Source organism: Pleurodeles waltl, chromosome 1_2 (assembly GCF_031143425.1).
Source record: "Pleurodeles waltl isolate 20211129_DDA chromosome 1_2, aPleWal1.hap1.20221129, whole genome shotgun sequence".
Lineage (NCBI taxonomy): Eukaryota > Metazoa > Chordata > Amphibia > Caudata > Salamandridae > Pleurodeles > Pleurodeles waltl.
The window spans coordinates 690996378-691018066 of NC_090437.1; the positions used below are offsets into that span (position 1 = coordinate 690996378).

The following is a 21689-nucleotide window of genomic DNA, read 5'->3' on the forward strand; positions in this document are numbered from 1 at the left end:
CTCTGGTGGCATTGACCAGGTTGAAGATGTGATGTGGGCATGGGTCCGAGGGTGCCCCTGAATGGATGGAGTTCATGATTTTCTGGGTGTCTTCTGTAGAGATATAGGTCCAGTGGTTCAGGGTCTCTGGCGTGGGGTCCGTGGTGATGCTGGTGGGCAGTAGGGGCAGGTTTTGTTCTTGAATCCTTTGTATATGTCCTAGATTTTCTGGTGGAAAAAGGTGGTACGGTTGTCACAGAGGTCTTGGGGGGTGTCTGAGGTGTCTGATCTGGGGTTTGCTGTTGTGTGTGTTGGTGCAGATGCATTCTTGAATGGCAGCTTTCTTGGAGGCTCTGATGCATTGGTGGTGCGTGATGAATGCATCTTTGTAGGCTGTGCGGTCTCCGGTTGTTTTGCTGTTCCTCCATTTCCATTCCAGTCATCTGCAGTTCCGCTTGTATTCTTGGAGTTCTGTCGTGAATCAGTTCGGTTTCCTCCTGTGCTGGTTTAAAGAGGGCTATGGTGTTGCCGCATTCTGTGCGGTGCAGGTTGCGCACTGAGTCGTTAGCGTTTTGTGGCATTCAGTCAGGGGGAATGACTGAGGGTACTGGTGAGCAGGGCTTCTGTGACTTGCTCTGATTTCTGCCTTGGGGACAGGGGGGTGTGGTGGCATGCAGTGGTCTTCATAAAGGTGAAAAAGAGAAAAAAGATGACAAAAAGGAGAAGAGTAACACACAGACTGGTACAGATGACCACTAGCCCACCAAGGATAAGGCGCAGGCAGGTGCCTGCGGGTGGAGGTGGGCCTCAAACAGAGTCAGACAGGTTCTCACTGGGACCAGCGGCAGGACCAACAGGTGGAGCTGTACAGAGGTGGGCGAGCACATGCTGACCACAGGCTCGGAGGAGTCACCCTATCACTGCGCAGCACAGGAGAGGGAGGTGGGAGGGTCTGGTCAGGTGGGTGGGTGGGAAAGCCCTTCACCCAAGGGGGCCACAGTGGCAGTAGCGGCAGGGACGGAGCATGGGGGGGAAAGTACATAAGAGTGGAAAAAGGAGAAATAAAGAAACATGAAGAGAAAAAAGATGTCAAAAAGGCAAGGAGACACACACAGACCAGTACAGATGACCACTAGGCCACCAGGGATGAGGTGCAGGTGGGTGCCTGCGTGTGGGCCTCAAACTGAGAGTCAGGCAGGCTTTCACTCAAACCAGCAGCAGCAACAGGTGAAACTGCACAAAGGGGGGCGAGCAGACGCCGACCAGAAGGTCAGAGGAGTACTTAGTAGGCAGTAAGTTACAAATTAAGTTTCAGGAGTGGACAGAGTACTGAGATGGCCCCTGAAGTTACTGGTTGGAGATGGGGGGTGAAACTCTTCTCGGGCAGCAACCACAATTCTTCTCAGAATGAAGCCACAAGCAAATCCTAAATTAACCTGTTCTCGACCCTCAGGTAGCAGGGCACAGAGAGCAGTTAGGCAAGAGGCAATGTGTAAGGAACTTCTGCAAAACTTCAAGCAGTAACACAGTGAAAACACACCACAAAAGGATCTTACACCCATTTAGAAAAATAGTGTAATATTTAATAAATAAAACAAGACCAAAATAACAAACATCCAACCAGGAGAACCAGAGATATGCAATTTTCTATATGTAGGTGAAAATAGCACCAAAAAGCACTAAATGCCAACTTTAGGTATCTGGTTGTGCTAGGCGAGGACAAAGTCACAAGTTCTGGCCGACCGTGATTGAGCACAGGCCGGCTACAGGGGCACAGTAAGGCCTGCTGCACAAAGTACCTTTAATCCTGGTGTGTTGCGCAGCCGAAGCAATGCATCAGTTGCAAGTTGCGGCGAGGCTGGCATGTGGGGTCCTGCGTTGCTGTCAAGGATCCTGTTGGTGAGGGTTGTGATGCAGAATCTGGCGTTGTGGATGCTTGGCGCAGTCGGGGATGCATCACTTCCGAGGAGCTGCCAGGCTGTGATGCGGTGTCCAGCATCATCGTTGAGGCTGCTGGCGACGCAGTATGCAAGGGCTTACACTGAAGTTGCGTCAAGAAGTGGTGATTCCAAAGAGGATGTGGAGGTGATACAGGTCTTTGCCACCGGTCCAGTCCGCCCAACAGCGTCAAAGTGTCAGTTCTTCTCAGTGTTGTGCCACACAGCGGAAGAGATGCATTTGTTCCACTGGATCCACAAAGGCTGCCAGAACACCTTCAGCCCACTACCAATGGGCCAGAAATGAGGTTGTACCACTTGGCAGGGTAGACTCACAAATGACAGACTCCAGGTGCTGGGTCAAGGTTGCTGGAACCTTCTGTCTCTGAGGCTTAAGTCAGGAGGCCACCCAACTAGCCCTTGGAGTCACTTTGGAGTCCTGAGTTAAAACGATGCAGGTCCAGTTCCTTCTTACCCAGGTAGGAGGTAAGCAGTCAGAGCAGCAGTCCAGCAGAGCGGTAGCCTTTTCAGCAGCACAGCAGCCCCTGTTCCTGGCAGTTTATCTACAGGTCCAGAAGTGTACTGAAGAGTTGGTGTATGACGTCCAATATTTATACCTGGTGCCCTTACTCTGAAAGGTGGGAGAAGCTTCTAGAAATTCCCTTTGATTTCCCCAGGCATCCTGCCTTCTCTGCTCTGGCTCCGGACCAACTACAGGGGGTATGCAGCCCTTTGTGTAGAGGCAGAACAGCCTATTCAAGTGTAAGTTGGGTTGTGCCCAGCTCCGCCCTCCCAATCTGCCAGTGATGGCACACCTAAGCTGTCTACCGTGTGTAGCTGTCTTGGAGGAATACAAAAAGGTAAATTGTCAGCTACACTCAGTCATGTGACCTAGAGACAGGCTGTAGGTGCTAAGGCAGGAAAATGCCAACTTTCTAAAAGTGGCATTTTCAAAATTGTAATGAAAAATCCTAACTGATGGTGAAGCCGGATTTCAAATTCTTCTAAATTTACCAGACATGAAATAGTTACCTGCTCCCATTTGGAAACTACAGATTATTAACAAAAAACGGTCCAGAAAACAGGAGGGTGACGGTAAAATATTTGGGGATGACCCTGCAGAAAGGGCCAAGTCCAACAGATTATTTCCTATGATTCTGGTCCCTGCTTGAAAAAACTTGTCCATAAGAAGGTAATTTTCAAGACTTTATGCCTGGCACTTAAAGCTCTCTATAAAAAAGGGCCTGTTTTCTTGGCAGTCAGGTTCCATTGGTACAGTCCCGGGCACCATCTTAGATCGATTGATAAGAAAATTCTTGCGGGACTGAAAATTAAGCTGAGTCGAGGAGGTATTTCTTTGTCCCATCTAACTCATGGAATTCACTTCCTATAGGCATCAAAATGATATAATACTGCCTCATATTCAGGAAGGTTATCAAAACTTGGCTCTTTACATTGGAGGGTAGGAATATTTGACAAGAATTTTTTTGCCAAGGTCCTTTTCTAACGGCATTCATTTAGAAAAGTTTCTGATCTAAAAACGATGAACACACCTATAGTACCCCCTTATACCGCTACTACATTGAACATACAAATTAATTTCTCCTTAAATTATGCTTGCGTTATATTAAATAATGAAGAAATGCATAAGAGTAAATAACACTATTAAGCACCACCCGGGCCTCACTTGACATACTGAGGGAATTCCTTTGTTTCAGAATCACATTATCAACCTACGATTACCCTGTTATATGACATCCATCTCAATCAGAGGTAGGTTTGAAGCTGCAAATGCAAGGTTGGCTCTAAATACGTGAAATTGCATGCTAAGGCATACATAGGAGTTTTCATTACTTCCTTTTCAGACTTTAAATTGCAAGGCATTTATAAATAGCTCTGCTTTAATAACTGAACTCTAGAAATGGTGTACTTTGGTGCAAAGTTATAGCGGGGTGTCCAAAAATCACTAAAGCAGTGTTGGAATGAAAGAACATCAATTGATGAGACCGAGCAATGCAGCAATCTCATTTGGAATCTTATTAATGAGGTCTATGAGCATCTTTCAGAATGGGGAAGTGGGTGAGTTCAGTGAGAACAGAGTCCCAAACGGTACACTCCCTAGGTTGGGTGAATGAAGGCTGGTCAGACCATGACATTCTGGATGACTGAGTGTGTGAAATGGTAAGGGTGTGAAGGAAGGTTTGTGACAAGGCACAACAGATCTCAGCCACAGGAGCGGCCTGGAAGAATCTGCCCTTATGGGATGGGCCTGGATTCCCCCTGCAGATTCTTTTTTTTGTAAAGGCAGAGCACATTTTCATGCATACAAGTATTCAGTGAAATGTAGCCCTCTTCTGGTTTGCTTTTGCTCCTATTGATTCCCGCGTACCCAGTTAAGAGCTGCTCATCCAATACTTAATAGGATACATGGGTAGCGGTCTGTGTATAGCTGTCCACCCACCTGGGGCCAGATGATGTAACCACTGATCCTCAGAGGTGACGCATAGGGTGAAGATGGAAAGGGTAACAGATTGTCCCATATGGAAAACGGTCACCACCTTGGTGGGGAAAGCCAATATAGTGCTGAGGAGACATTTGTCCAGTGTAAGAAAGCAGATTATTATTTGGGGTGAGTGACTACCCACCCCAAATAATAATCAAAAACCTCATCAGGGTGAACCATCAAAGTCACTAAACTAACATGAGCTCAACCCCCTGGTAACTATGGTAAACAGCGGACAGGCTTTACTTAGGGCAATACGTGAAGTATTTATGTAGCAACACTTCATAAACAAAATGTAATTCAAATGAGAACTATTTAATAAGGGAAACTAAAGATACGATTTTTTAAAGTCTTAAGAAGAAATACTTCTAAAAAGCACAAAGCGCCAAAGACAGACACGTGTTGCAGTAGACCAGCAGCTAAGCACAATCTCGGGCTGACTGCGATTTAGTGCAGGTTGGATACACCAACCCGGTTTGCCTGCTCAGCTAGTTTACCTTCCAACTATGGCTTTTAAGTCCCAAACCGCTACAGGAGTTCACTTCTAAAGACACCCATGACCCCAGGGGAGGCCCTTAGAGACTAACGGAATGTCAAAAGAGGCCAATATGAGAGTTCAGTCCATGTCCAGTTGCTACTAGACAGCTGGGTACTTCCAGAAAAAAGGTTTCCAGCAGCTTGTTTTCTCCTTGTAGTACCACAAGAGGTTAGCAAAATGGCCTTCAGAGTCCACTTCTTTGTCCTGGGTACAAGAGGGAGTAGGTCCAATACTTGAGGGCTCCTCCAAGGTCACAAAGAGTAAGTCCACTCCTCTTCTGATTTTCAGCAGGTTGAGAAAGTGTTCCTAAGTTGGTGCCCGGTGATTCCATATTTATGAATCCTAGCCACACCTTAACCAATAGGGTGAAAGTTCCTGGGGCAAGCCCTACCCACTTTTTCAGCAGTTCCTATTTGTCTTACTGCAAAACATGAGCAAAATACCATGTGTCAGGGCATTTTCAAGATGGCAAAAGTCTTCAGCCGCACTAAACGTGGGCTCTGAGATATGGGTGTATGAGTGGGGTGTGTACTATGGTCATTTTAGTGTCCTCCCACATCTAATATTGAAATGCAGTTTGAGCCAGGCACTTTACCCACAACAAACTCGTAGACAAAAGTCTGGCAGGGAAAAAGCAGGATTCCAGCAGCCAAAACGTAGATACATCATGCTGTCAAAACGAGGCCCACAGCCCCCACCCTGCATATTCTATGGAATTAAGAGGAGTCATTTCTTCCTATTTGGGTTAGCCCATTCTTAGTTCCTGGAGGCACTGGACTCCTTTTCACAGCTATTCAAGGCTGAGACTGGCAGAGTATTATGATAATTAGTCCTCTGGCAGTTTCGGTGAGTGAAAGATGACTTTCTAAAGGTTACCTTTCCTTCATATTTATTAACAATCTGACTCCACCACTGGATTGGATTTTTAATAAATAATAGAAATAGTAGTTTAATTGTTTTTTAGCTCGTCCCTGTCCCAAGATACAATATTCCTCTATGGGCAGTCAGCCTTCCTATAGTGAAAATAGCTTTGGGGTATTGGTCACTGCAAGGACATGTCAATTTTAGATTTCTACATACCCTACTCCTAAATAACAGGCACCTTGTATTGTGGGCTACACAGTCTACATAGTGGGGAGTGATTGATTAATAATTAAAAGTAACGTTTTTACCTCAATAGTAGTTCACTTTGACAGGCTGGAGTGCATGTTTTGCACTGTTACAGTTAGGCTACAATGGTAGGCCTAAAGCCATGTTTGTACTGTCACTCTAGTGGATGGTACAATAGGTGCTGCAGTCCACTAGTGGCACTTAACATCCTGGCCCTGGGTACATTTAGAGCCATATGCTATGGCAAGTTACATACACCAATTAGGAGTATGCCAATTCAAGCATTCCGAGCACTGACATTTTCCCACTGGTTTGTAGAAGTAAAGTGCACAAAGTTCCAAAGCCAGCAATAATACAGGGTCCAGCAAAAGGCACAAAAAAAAGCTGGGGTGACCACTCCGAAAAGGCAGATTTCCTACATTCAGAAAGAAGCATGTGAATAACGGGCAGATGCTCAGTCACTGCAACTCACTGACACACCTGCCTGGGGTAATAGCAACAATATAAACAGTTGTAAAACACGGTAAACGCAGCAGACAACTGTGAAGGGGCTCAAGGAAGAGCCTTTCTAGATGATTTGAAGAGGATTCATTGACTGTATCCACCACACAGCTCTCCTTTACCAGTTAGAGTGCATATTGGAGGACCTCCTAAAGGCATGTCCTGGTTCTCAGAGAACTGGCCAGATGGTTGGCGACTAGCCTGATTCCATGCGGGTGTTCCCACACCCAGCGTCTCAATGATTTTTGACAGAGAATGTGAGATCCCACACCTCCTTCACTGTTGACACACCACATCATGATGGTGTGGTCTGTCAAGATCTGGACATACTGACCACAAAGGGAAGGGAGAAAAGTCTTGAACACCAGCCAAATCTCCCTAAGTTTAAGCACAATAATATGAAGTACCTGCTACTCTGGAGACTACAGGCTTCTCATTTCCAGTCCCTACAGATGAGCACCCCATGCAAGGGTTCACATGTCCATCACTATCACTGCCACAAATGGAAAAGGGCAGTAGGACAGCACCTGAATTAGGTTCTACTCTGCCAACCACCAGACTAGGTCCTCTGCATTGTGTTGAGAAACCACAATGTCTGCAAGCTCTCCCTCATGTTGGTACCACTGCCTTCAGAGGCACCACTGAAGAGCTTTCATGTACTTGTGGGGACACATGACCAGGAGGTTGTAGGATGTTAGCAGACCCAGCAGGTGGAGTGCCACCAGGGATGGAATCCAAGCTCCCTCCAGAAACTTCTGAATCATAACCTGAATGTCTCGGATCCTCTGGAGAGGAGGGAAAGCTTGGAGCGATGTTGTATTTAATACTGTCCCTGAAGCGCTGAGCAGGTTCTAGGTGAGACTTGGGCACATTGATGGAAAAACCCAAGTTGAAGAGCAGGCATGCTGTTGCCTGCAAGCGTGTGTGACATTGACTACAGCAACCAAGATTTAAGCAGCCACATTTTAGGAATTCCAAGATGCCAGACAACCTAATATGTGACACAATCACTGTCATCACGTATGAGCTGATTTAAAGTGACAATGTCAACCTGAAAGGAAGGGCTGCAAACTGGCAGTGAGTGCACCCTATCACAAAACACAGGTAACTCTTGTGTGAATGCAGGATCCAGATGTGCAAACAGATGTTCTGCAGGTCGAGGGCTATCATTGGGTCTTTGACTTCCAAAGCTAGAAGAACCGGAGTCCATTGCCTTTTATGATAAACACACCCTTTCACTGGCTTAGCATTATTCACTGTGTGATTGTAGGAGGCTGGACTGGCTTGTAGTGAGTACCAAGGGGTACTTACACCTTGCACCAGGCCCAGGTATCCCTTATTAGTGTAGAGGGGTGTTTAGCAGCTTAGGCTGATAGAAAAGGTAGCTTAGCAGAGCAGCTTAGGCTGAACTAGGAGACGAGTGAAGCTCCTACAGTACCACTAGGGTCATATGCACAATATCATAAGAAAACACAATACACAGATATACTAAAAATAAAGGTACTTTATTTTTATGACAATATGCCAAAGTATCTCAGTGAGTACCCTCAGTATGAGGATAGCAATATACACAAGATATATGTACACAATACCAAAATATGCAGTAATAGCAATAGAAAACAGTGCAAACAGTGTATAGTCACAATAGAATGCAATGGGGGCACATAGGGATAGGGGCAACACAAACCATATACTCTAGAAGTGGAATGCGAACCACGAATGGACCCCAAACCTATGTGACCTTGTAGAGGGTCGCTGGGACTGTAAGAAAACAGTGAGGGTTAGAAAAATAGCCCACCCCAAGACCCTGAAAAGTGGGTGCAAAGTGCACCTAAGTTCCCCAAAGAGAACAGAAGTCGTGATAGGGGAATTCTGCCAGAAACAACAACACCAGCAATGCAACAACGATGGATTTCCTGACGAGAGTACCTGTGGAACAAGGGGACCAAGTCCAAGAGTCACGATCAAGTCCGGAGTGGGCAGATGCCCAGGAAATGCCAGCTGTGGGTGCAAAGAAGCTGCCACCGGATGGTAGAAGCTGTGGATTCTGCAAGAACGACAAGGGCTAGAAACTTCCCCTTTGGAGGATGGATGTCCCACGTCGTGAAGAGTCGTGCAGAAGTGTTTCCGTGCAGAAAGACCGCAAACAAGCCTTGCTAGCTGCAAGGGTCGCGGTTAGGGTTTTTGGATGCTGCTGGGCCCAGGAGGGACCAGGATGTCGCCAATTGCGTGAGGGGGCGCCCAGCAAGACAAGGAGCCCTCTCAGAAGCAAGCAGCACCCGCAGAAGTGCCGGAACAGGCACTACAAAGTGGGGTGAACCGGAGCTCACCCGAAGTCACGAAAGAGGGTCCCACGACGCCGGAGGACAACTCAGGAGGTCGTGCACTGCAGGTTAGAGTGCCGGGGGCCCAGGCTTGGCTGTGCACAAAGGAAATCCTGGAAGAGTGCACAGGAGCCGGAGTAGCTGCAAAACACGCGGTTCCCAGCAATGCAGTCTAGGGTGGGCAGGCAAGGACTTACCTCCACCAAACTTGGACTGAAGAGTCACTGGACTGTGGGAATCACTTGGACAGAGTTGCTGAGTTCAAGGGACCTCGCTCGTCGTGCTGAGAGGAGACCCAGAGGACCGGTGATGCAGTTCTTTGGTGCCTGCGGTTGCAGGGGGAAGATTCCGTCGACCCACGGGAGATTTCTTCGGAGCTTCTAGTGCAGAGAGGAGGCATACTACCCCCACAGCATGCACCACCAGGAAAATAGTCGAGAAGGCATCAGGATCAGCGTTACAAGGTCGCAGTAGTCGTCTTTGCTACTTTGTTGCAGTTTTGCAGGCTTCCAGCGCGGTCAGCAGTCGATTCCTTGGCAGAAGGTGAAGAGAGAGATGCAGAGGAACTCTGATGAGCTCTTGCATTCGTTATCTAAGGAATTCCCCAAAGCAGAGGCTCTAAATAGCCAGAAAAGGAGGTTTGGCTACTTAGGAGAGAGGATAGGCTAGCAACACCTGGAGGAGCCTATCAGAAGGAGTCTCTGACGTCACCTGCTGGCCCTGGCCACTCAGAGTAGTCCAGTGTGCCAGCAGCACCTCTGTTTCCAAGATGGCAGAGGTCTGGAGCACACTGGAGGAGCTCTGGGCACCTCCCAGGGGAGGTGCAGGTCAGGGGAGTGGTCACTCCCCTTTCCTTTGTCCAGTTTCGCACCAGAGCAGGGCTGAGGGATCCCTGAACCGGTGTAGACTGGCTTATGCAGAAATGGGCACCATCTGTGCCCATGAAAGCATTTCCAGAGGCTGGGGGAGGCTACTCCTCCCCAGCCCTAACACATTTTTCCAAAGGGAGAGGGTGTAACACCCTCTCTCTGAGGAAGTCCTTTGTTCTGCCTTCCTGGGCCAGAAACCTGTCTGAGGGGTTGGCAGCAGCAGCAGCTGCAGTGAAACCCCTAGGAAAGGCAGTTTGGCAGTACCCGGGTTCTGTGCTAGAGACCCGGGGGACCATGGGATTGTCTCACCAATGCCAGGATGGCATTGGGGGAGCAATTCCATGATCTTAGACATGTTACATGGCCATATTCGGAGTTACCATTGTGAAGCTATACATAGGTAGTGACCTATGTATAGTGCACGCGTGTAATGGTGTCCCGCACTCACAAAGTCCGGGGAATTTGCCCTGAACAATGTGGGGGCACCTTGGCTAGTGCCAGGGTGCCCACACACTAAGTAACTTAGCACCCAACCTTTACCAGGTAAAGGTTAGACATATAGGTGACTTATAAGTTACTTAAGTGCAGTGGTAAATGGCTGTGAAATAACGTGGACGTTATTTCACTCAGGCTGCAGTGGCAGGCCTGTGTAAGAATTGTCAGAGCTCCCTATGGGTGGCACAAGAAATGCTGCAGCCCATAGGGATCTCCCGGAACCCCAATACCCTGGGTCCCTCAGTACCATATACTAGGGAATTGTAAGGGTGTTCCAGTATGCCAATGTAAATTGGTGAAATTGGTCACTAGCCTGTTAGTGACAATTTGTACAGAGAGAGCATAACCACTGAGGTTCTGGTTAGCAGAGCCTCAGTGAGACAGTTAGGCATCACACAGGGAACACATACATATAGGTCACAAACTTATGAGCACTGGGGTCCTGACTAGCAGGGTCCCATTGATACATAACAAACATACTGAAAACATAGGGTTTTCACTATGAGCACTGAGCCCTGGCTAGCAGGATCCCAGTGAGACAGTGAAAACACCCTGACATACACTCACAAACAGGCCAAATGTGGGGGTAACAAGGCTAGAAAGAGGCTACTTTCTCACAGTGATCATATGAGCCGAGAACTTGTTTGAGATTCTACTGTTAATATAATCTATACATTTTCAAAATTTAATGAACGGGTCCTGCTCTTTATTTTTTAATTAACTGTGGAATTATGTGAATACATTTGATTATCCCCTAAGAACAGCTTGACATGTGTATATGACCTTGGATCCAGGTGTGTTCTTTTTGGTTGCCCCTGGTTCTAGATAATTACAAAGCAAACTAAAGAAGGATCCCATTATCATAAAATGGCCTTAAAGGAGCTAAACAAAGGAGCTCATCAATCAGGATATAGGCCAACGGTAGTACCTGTAGCTCTAGAAAGAAAGACCTTTGGATGAGAAATACTAGAAAACAAATAAAAAGGTAACTAAAATAGTTGCAAAACTCAAAGACTACCTTAAGTTCCTGAAGACTCCCATTTACACAACCAAAGACAACCATCAGGGTCGCAGGTGATGAGGTGCATTATGAGTGTGGTCTCACTTTAAGCAATGCCAGCTGCTCCTCTGTTCATGCCTGGGAGCATTCAGCACCTAATCTGGATATGAAAAGATTTCCAGGTCCCCATCAAACACCTGGGGATATTGCAGAAGAATGAGAATCTGCAGCAATAAAGCATCAACTCAAATTCTCATTTAAACTGCCAGAATCGTAATCTACAGTAGCGTGATCTTCTTAGCAGAGTAAACAGCCCATATGCTCCCGCTTGCTGCTTCTACTGCAGAGAATATGTTGGATAAAAAGAAGGCCAATGTCCTTGGAGATTTAATTACAATAGCCGAATTCCCTGACTTCATCAGGATGGTTACAAGACCAAACAAAGGACAAGGAGGAAACAGAGCTGTGGGAATAACATTGTTCTCTAGGCAAAAGACTGGATTTAAATAATAGGAGTAATGCTGCGTGCTCCACCTTCGAAAACAGAATGATGGCACAGAATGTACACCGAACCTTAGGGAAATATCACAATATATGCCTCAAAGAGAACAATGGCGAGTGCACTGTTCTGGAAAAAAGGTAGCAGGTACACATGGGATTTTAATGTAAAGCTTAAAAGAAGAACGACAAACTGAGAACAAATATGCATCAAATCCTCGGACATTATCCAGTAAACATTATGTCTCGCACGGTCTTTTCATTTAGAACTAGTAAATTCCAAATATAGGCTGTCGCACAATATACCGAAATTAATAACAATAGCGCTTGGTGACGCGCCCAAACTAACCATGGTGTTATAGGTTTCGATTGCTATCCTGACTGACAGATGTTGGTGCAGTTGCCAGCAACCACTATCCCTCATAATAGAGAAGAATGACATTAATTAGGAGTCCCTTTGCATATTCTCTTTTCTCCATTCAAGGAGCTGATTGGAATCTGCTGTACAGCCGGCTACTAAATCCCTATTCACGTATGCAATGTCCAGCCATCCAGGAATCTATTCAAAAAGGATTCTTTAAAGAGCAACTGTTTTTTTTTTTTTTTTTTAACACTGTAATTATTTTGTCATAAAACGATTTCATCACATTATACTACAGTCAATCAATTATCCCTGGCCACAAATGTGACTGTGCTAACAAAGCTAGGTTACTTTAGCATGTGAGATTCGGCATAAAATGAAATAAGGACACAGTGTGCCACCTATCGAAAGACAATAAAATGAAGCTAGTGCTGAATCCTAGAGGGAGCCAAGCTGAATACACAACAGGTCCAAATAGGCGTTATATACTCGATACTAGTAAAAAAAAACACTATGGATAAAAGGTGACAATCACTTTACAAGAAAGATTTAAATTTAAACAAGACACCTTACATTTCTGTTTAATACAGAACACGTCTCAGAGATAACTGTTCAGCAAGTTGGGCAGAAAGGGTAAAATAAAAAACTTCTGGCAACTTTCTAACAAAATAGTTATGTGAGGGGGTGGAAAGAAACAGGACAGTGTTGTGGCTCAAAAGGATTATTGCTGGTATTTAACCTGCCCACAAATAAACCCAACTTCAATGCATGCAAGTTTTACTATGCCTTTTTGTAAAGCGTTTGACAAATTTATGTGCATCGGGTGTGCCCGATTCTCTAGGTTATTGCTCCTAAACATACTGTTCTAGGCAAATAAACTTCATTGTACCAAACACGGTGATTTATGCTGCTCTGAAGACATGATCTATCATGGGAGGCTGCAGAAAGTCAACTAATTTATATGTAAAAACGCATTTAGATATTCAAAGCTTAGTTAACTCTGCTTAGAATGATACTACATTATAAATACTGCTTTGGAGCATGTGTGACACAGCATTTATCATGCAGCAGCATTATCGCCCAGCAATCTTCAAGGCTTCCAGCAAAGAAAAGCTCCCAATTAGGCAATTGGCTTTCATTAAAATGCACCCTACATGGTGTAAAAAGGGAAATAAAGTAGGCAGGGCAATCAGTGTAAAATGAGTATGTCAGTTAATTAATATTTGGTAACCCTTCGTCTGACCTGGTACTGTACAATCTGTTATGAGGGACTGCCCTATACATCATCTGGTCCCGCTGCTGGTCCGCTTCTTGGAGACAGACAGCTGCAACACCAGAGCTCCGCTCAACCTGGGGACCATCTGACTTTAATTGTAGCACACAGCTTGATGGGGCTTTGGCGACGGGAAGCCAAAGTGCTGCACTGTAATAATCTGCAAAGGCAGAAACCTGCCAGCTCACAGAGCAGAAACCGAGGGCCTAGGACGTCTGGCAGCCTGACGGGCGGCAGGAAATATGATTAATGAGCAAGGTATAATGATATCAGGAACCCGATTAGCACCACAAAAAGGTCACAGATCAAAGTAGTATGCATTTCATGAGCCCGCAATCGCTGTATACAATCTGTGGACGGGGAGAGGTAAACTAGAAGTCAGGGGAAAAACGTGCATGAACGAAAAATACCTCCCATCTAGGAATCTTATTCGCTACAGCATACCACAAGGTTAGAAAGCCTATGCGACAGTGAGATTTTTCACACTCTTTTAATGCTCGCTATTTTTTGGGTCTGGCTGTATCTGACTAACAAGGGCCTACAATGTTAATAATGCCACCAATTACAGTTAATCCCAATCCAAACTTTCTAGTCAGATTTCCTTGTCTTTAGGTGACCTTATATCAGTGGTCTATGGTATTGTGTTGTAGTAGTAATGCAAATTTTCATTAGAGCTAGCAAGAACTTTATACTCTGACAAAAGCATTTTTCTTGTTTCTCCACATGCTGTCGTCGGCGGTGAGAAGGGTGGCCTAGTCTGCCAAGAAGGTAACCTATGCCGTGGGCGCCATTTCACAAAGGGGAATCCTAAGGAGAGCTATTGTGAGGCATGCTTAACCATCACATTTAGGCCCTCAAGGTTGTACCGCCAGGCGGCCACCTATGCGGCCAGAAACCCGCCGGCCGCATTTAGACATCCCCGCTGGGCTGTAACATTGCAGCCGGCTCCTAATGAAGCTGGCGGCAATGTGGCGGTTCGGCGGGTGCAGTAGCACCCGTCGCGCTCTTCACTGTTTGCCAGCCTAAATGACCTGGGCTCCTTGAGGTGGAGAAAAGGCCTGAAACTGCTCAGTATCCATGAGGGCTCCAATGAAAGAGAGCCTGTGAGAAAGATTCATGTGTGACTTAAGCACGTTGATAGAGAACGCCAGTGATGTCAGAAGGTTCATCATCATCTGCAAGTGGTCTATGACTGACTCTGGTGAGCCCCCTGTGACCACCGCCATCAATTTCATAAACACCTGAGGGGCATTGGTGAGGCCAAAGGGGAGCTCTGCAAGCTAAAAATGCCCCTGCTCACCTTCAACAAGGTGTAGGACAGGTACAGGGAAGTAAGAGTCCTGCAGGCCCAAAGCCATCAAGATCTATGACAGACAGAACCTGGGCCAATATGAGCATCTTGAATATGTCATTCTGTGCAAAGGGTGGGAATCTGAAATAGAATGAAAGGCTCTGTCCTTCTTCAGCACAAGTAAATAGGAGGTGTAATAATGAGCCCCTTTGGCCCTAAGAGCTTGCACTTTTTGGAACAAGAGGGAGAGCTGCTCCACTGAAAGATGCTCCAATTTGTATGGAAGGTAATCCGGAATTAAAAGGAATGGCTGGGCACAGACCCGTTGAGAGATCTGCAGGACCCATATATAAGATGTGATCCATTGTTAATGGAGGAAATGTCTGATCTTACCACTGACAAGGTGGTCATGTGCTGACAATGGCAAACTGAGGTGACTTGGAAGCTGCTGCAGGAGAGGCGTTGAACTGGGATGTACCTTGCCACTTTGGCATGGGCACTGTTTGCTTGATCCCCGCCCAACCCCAAAAGGACTGGGATGCATGTTGCAGGGGCGGTGGACTTTGGCACTGATGATACACCAACCCTCTGGAGAAGATGCAAACCTCGCAAAACTATTAAGAGTACTGTCTCACGTGTGTTGAGATCAAAGGAACACACTGTGGCTTAGATTTCCTGATTACAATGCTGACTCTGCCTTACAGGAAAGGCCCATCAAATGGTATGTGCATTAAAGAGGCATGCATGACCCCTGAGAAGCCAGTGGATTGCATTCAAGCATGCTGGCAAAGCACCAGGCTAGTGCCAACTGCTCTGCCCAATCAGTCAGCAGTGTCCTGCCTAGACCAGATGATGTATTTTGCAACATTTGGACCCATCCTGGCCGGTCTGAGCCAGGGTGGCCCGAAATTCTTCAAAGAGTGCTGGCAAGATGTCGCCAACCATGTCCCATAAGTCATGTGTGTACCTCCCCAGTAAACTGCTGGCATTGACTGACCGGAAGCCAATACTGGCTGTAGAGAAAATCCACCTTACAAATGCTTCAATTCCTTTCCAGACTCTGTCAGGAGGAGTTATGGTGAAAGAATTGGGGTACACCTTAGTGGTGAAAGTCTGAACCACCAAACCTCTGGTGGAGGGTGCTATATTAAAAAAAAGTAGGGTTTTCTAGTGTTGTTCGCAGACTGTCTGTTCACTAGTGGCATGCAAAGACTTTAAAGCAGGTACTCCTAAGGGTATCAGTTAGGGCATCATTAAATGACAGTAAAGGCTCAGAAGAAGTCCTGACCCAGCTGCCAAAGGTAGTTAGTATTTTTTTTTTGTTTGATATCCATGGTTGTCAGATGTAAATCCAATACTTCCGCAGCACGTCTCATTAGCACAGCAAAGGAGGCACTCTCTTCCGTTGCTGATCCAGGGAGAAAAGACAATTTAGTGGCTGAGGAAGTGTCTAATCCACAGGCCACCTGCAAGTTTATGTTGAAATTGTCATCATCATAATGCTGGGGAAAATAATGCGCCTAATCGCCAAAGTCTGACTGCCTTTGCTCTGAGTCCCAATCTTAAATATGTAGGAGCGCTGCAGTCTGTCTCCAAGGCAAAGGCATGGTTCTGTTTGAGTCTGATTGAACTGGGGTTGGGTGTTTCAGCACAGTTTATGGAATGTGACCTCGGTGAGGCCAAGATGAATTGTGCTCAGAGTCAGACAGAACTATCGGACCAGGGACTTCCTCGGACACTGCTGGTGCTGGGATTGATGTCAATGGAATTGGTGTAGATTTCAGTACCTGACTGGAAGTCTGTTACTGCATCGGAGAGGAACCAAAGGCAGGTTTGGGGTGAACAAACATTGTTGAGGGTGGACCTGCTGGTGGTAACCACACTGGAGGCTTCTGTGTATCCTTGGGGCCCAAAGGCATACTAGAGTCAGAAGAGTGCTAAAAATGTGCAACATGGCCTCATGAAAGGCCCCAATCCGTTGCAATGTAGACGATGGACCTGGAAACTTGGGGTGTATCTGGGTCAACAGCGGGATTAGCTCCTCATGGGGGACTGGCAGCGAGACTGCGGGGCATCCTGACATCCTTGCGACTTCTTGGGTTGAGAATGGCAGGACTGGGTTGAATCCTGCTTGGCCTGCTTGTACTTCCATTTCAACTTTCACTTATCGGAAACCTTGGACTGCGACATGGACCTGTTGTGGGAATGGCCTCAGAAGTGGCAATTGGGCCACGTACTAATCTTTGAGTGGAAGTGGAACTTCAAAGACATATTTCTGTGTTTGGCTATGTACAGCTTTGCTTTGTGTTCCCGCATTAAAATGGGTTTCATAAGGGCACACTACTCGCAGGAATTGCAGTTGTGCACCAAACCCAGATATCAGAGTAACACTTCATGAGCATCTGTCATAGATATTTGTTTGGGATAACCCCTTACTAGGTTTTAACCCTATACTTTTAGGAAGGGACATAGTTTTCTTGCAAACGGAAAACAGAATTGTGCAAGAAACAACTCCTCAGGCACAACTAAAAAGTTGTAAGTGAACTCAGGGTCCATGTGCATAAGAGCCAAAAGAAAGGGAATGCTGTTGACGGGCAGGGTTGGCGCTTATAAGGGGCACCATCATCAATTACAAGGCAGAACCAAGTCAAAGCAGAGCTAAATCGTGCCACATACCAACACGCTGGTGCATTCTTGTAAAAAATCTGCCGGATCCAGTCTTTCACCTGGAGATATTCTAAAGGTGAACAATCTGTGGTTAGAAGTATCTATCAGAAAAGTTCATATAGTATGAAATTTCAAAATCTCCCTACATAGCTGACATCAAAGAGGAACACACAATGCATACTAGGCAGAAACAAATGGCTGCACTTTGACCATGCATCCCCTTGTAGTTTAGCAAAACAACTATTTGCCAAAATGTATTACCTCGCAGAACTTGAACTTGAACTTACCTCGCAGAAGAAAATGCTTTTCACCAACATTCAGGTAAAACCTTTTTGCAAGACGACAATGATATTATATCTAGGCATATGACAACTGACCTACTCCTAAAACAATCCAAACCTATCTGATTTGTCAATTCTTGTTAGCAGTATCAAGTAATTAACAGAAATGATTTTGCTGTGAATAATTAGAAATGAAAATGTTTCAATTCTGAAAATATGAGACTGTGAAATAAACATTAATGAAGACTGGAATGGTCTTTGGAGTGCCTCAAATACTCCCCTATAGATAACTTTCCTCTGCAATTGAGCCCTTTTTCTTACTACATCATTTTGTATCTTATACGTCAACTCTTTCCTCTTCAGCACCGTATTTTAACTCTCTCCTTCTGCACGTATATCTCCTTTTATCTTCTTCAATCAACCACTACCCACACACATGCAACCCACCCACTCAGCAACCGGTTTTCCTTTGGTGCTGCAAATAATTCGGCAGTTGTCCACCTCCTTCACACACTTTCCCATGGACTCCCAATAACAACTGGCACATATGTGGCCACTGCTTTGTGCAGTTTGGAATGATGCCAACTACTGGATATGCATGCAGTCTAAACCTCTTTATGACTCACTAACAGGCACTGTGAGAAATTAAAACTGCTTGCAGCCTCAGCTCTAGACTTCTCTGTCGTCCACCATCATGAATACCCACCCACAACCTGAACTCAACCATACACCTTGAAGTGACCAGTTAATGATACGGACTAAACGAGTCATGCTACTTGAAAAAAAAACTACAAAAACACAATCTGGAAAAAAAACAAATAAAGTTACAGAATTGTAGGAAAGCACCCTTTTTGGCATGGTTAGCCTCACACTCTTTGCCTGGTACCTGAGGTAATTTCAACTGTTAGTGAACTGGGTCCCTGCTAACCAGGTCCCCAGTGCCAGATCTCTTTCCCCAAACCTGCACAGTTATTTTGCACAATCGGCAAACTCTTTAGCTACCACTGTATGTCCCTAGTAAATAGTACTTCTTGTACCTAGGGCCTGGGGTACTAAGGATGGCCTCCGAGGCCTGCAGCACCAATTGTGCCACTCCCAGGGACCACCCCACCAAACCCACACAGTGCTGCCATTGCAGACTACTTGTTGGTGCATGCTAAATTGAAAACACAACCTGTCAGGGTGCATCAAAGCAATTGGGAGGGCATATGTGCATGAGCATATATGCCCCTGTTATGTCTCTGTCAATTCTGTGACATAGTAAGTGCACAGGGAAGCCATTCTGAATGCATGTGCTGGACACAGGTCATTATGGGTTCCCCAGCTACGTGATGGCTTCTCTGAATCCTGGGATGTTTGGCATCAAACATCTCAGATTAATAAACCCTCACTGAGTCCAGTGTTGGATTTATTAATAACTGCACCCACAGGGCACCTTAGAGGTTCCTCTGAAAACCTACCAGCTACTGTGTTAACTGACTGGTCCTGACCAGTTCAGCCACCTTAGAAACATTTCTGGGCCTCTAAGGTGAGAGCCAGTGCTCTCGAGGGCCAGAGACAAAAGCCTGCACTGGGCGGGGGTGTTAACAGCTCACCCAGGCAGGATGGAGATTCCAGGGTGGGAAGCATCAAAGGACTTAGCCGCTTTTGTAATGCGGCCCAGATCTCTCCGTATGGCGAAGAAGACCGACCCCTGTGTCTCTCCAAATGGCGTAGATGTCCGACCCCAGTGTCTCTTCAGATGGTGGAGATGACCAACCCCAGTGTCTCTCCAGATGGCGGAGATGGCCGACCCCCTGTGTCGCTCATCTCTGCCATCTCACTTTTTTCCAGCAGAACAGCTGGGAAAATTAGGCAGCTTAAGAAGTATGCCTACTTCATGCCAGTCCCACCCCTAAGGTGGACGAGCTGAAGTGGACACCACTTTTTAAATTCCTCCATCTTTGTTTGGAAGGAATTAAGACACTAGGGTTAGGGTTATGCCCACTTCTCAGCGGAAGTGGTTCTAGAAATGGTGCATTCACCTCTAAAGGTGGTCAGCCCATTGGCTACTATCTGGCACTCCCTGCAACGCCCCTAAATTGAATATTTAGGTGGGACCCCTGAACCCTAGAACTCAGATCCCGATGACCTACGTAAAAAAGGACACAGAGGAGTCGGACCTGCAGATGAAAAAATTAAGCAGCTGACCTGGTACCACACCCATCAGCCTGCCTGCTGACCTTGATGGACTCTGCCCAAAAAGATGACTTGTCCTGTAGCTTAGCCTTCAGAAACCCAGGAGGACTGCCTGCCTTCCACAAAGACTCAATATTCCCGCGACCAGTGGATCTGCTCTGCAACAAAGTCTCAAGAAAGGACTCTGCAGCCTCTGGAACAGCAAAGACCCAACACTCAAAGTGACCAATGCAGCTGATGTGAACGACCCAAGGTGTAGCAAACCAAAGGTACCAGCAAGGTACCTTAGCTGTCCAGAGTCTGAGTCCACCAGCATTTTACCCCTCTTGGACTCACGCAAGTTGCCTGCAGCCTCTGCACGCAGGCCCTCTCTCCTGCAGCCATGTGGTGAGAGAAAACCCAGCATCTCCAGCAACCACTGCACCAGTCCCCCACGACCCAATCTGAGGTGGGTCATCGGTGCCAATGACGTCACCTGGCTCCCCTTAGCTCAAGTCCACCTTGGTTTCAACCCTGCTGAACTCCACGACGAAGCCTGTAGCCTCAATGCACAGGCCCCCCTGACTGTGAGTGTTACCAGACAGAGAAACCCGATGCCTAAAGACACCCCTGCATCTGTTGCCCCTGGGCCCTTGAGAAAAGGACCAAAGGTGCACCTACGCCCCCCAAGCACCCTACATCTACAACATACAACCTCTTTGTTGTCCCCAACTGGCTTCCTAGCCAGAACCTGCAGTCTGTATTCACGAAGACCAATTCCCATTGAAAACCATTGGGCACCTGACACCTTACTGCACCCGCTCGCCCCAGTGCTGCCCGGAGTGACCTGCTGGTGTGGTTCTGATTTGTGCCCAGTACTTATCTTAATTTTCTGAGATTGGCCTCATAAGTCGTTGTTAATTGTGTATTTGTTTAACATTGTTTGCCTCTATAGGTTAACAATAAAGAACTCTAAAATTGCACTGTGTTGATTTTTTCAACTAAAATGTATTTATGCTTGAAAATGTACTTACATTATGACGAAGTTCTTGGGTTTAAAGTATATATAAACAAAAGTATTATTTTGCTTAATTGGTCTCAGATTTATTATTTGATTTTGTGTCTCATTTATTGCCTCTGTAAGTACAATAAATGCTTTGCTCTACCCTCAAATAAGCCTAACTGCTCTGCACACTACCACAAAATAGAGCATTAGTCCTATCTACTTTTGCCTCTGCAAACCAGTTGGGGATCCACTGGACTCTGCATGGTGTACTTTTTAGTGCGCCATGTAGAGAGCCAACTTCCTACAGGAATACAAGACAAGGTAAATCATGGGAAATGGAAACAGGGGCTGTATTGCCAACATGGATTGCTTTAAGGTTTTTACAGTCGTTTCCAACAAACTGATTTGTGTTTTTAAATGTAGAGTTAAGGACGTGAATATAGGGTCCCACAGGGACCTGTTTCAGACACCTTAAAGCCCTGAATCGTGCATATTTGGAAATAAGTGTGGGTAAAAAGTTCTGAAGACCCCAGCACACAACTGAAGAACATTTTTAGCACAATTGTTTAACTAACCAGCAATATTGTGGCGGGTGTTGTGCACCATCTATGTAGAGAAAATAAGGCCAAATTAGGAATGCATAGGCAGATGAGAATGGAGAGTTTTTATCATAAATAGGCAGAGTTTCAGGACTAAAACGAGTTTTGAGATGCATTTACCAGGAGCTTGGACACACTTTGGGCCTCAATTGTTTTTGTTCTCTAATAAAAAGATTTTTGGCCATGGGTAAGTCATGCCGAAATACAATGTTATGAGTAGCAAAAACAGGTGAACTAGTTGGCTAGGTTACACTTCCTACATACAGTATTTCTATAGGTTGGCAGATAGTTCCATGTTGG

General features: G+C 46.0%; 1 protein-coding gene across 3 annotated transcripts in view; it reads right to left on the minus strand.

Moving 5' to 3' along the window:
* LRBA (LPS responsive beige-like anchor protein) overlaps nucleotides 1-21689 on the minus strand; it is a 1864610-nt gene that overhangs the window by 359026 nt on the left and 1483895 nt on the right. The window lies entirely within an intron of this gene.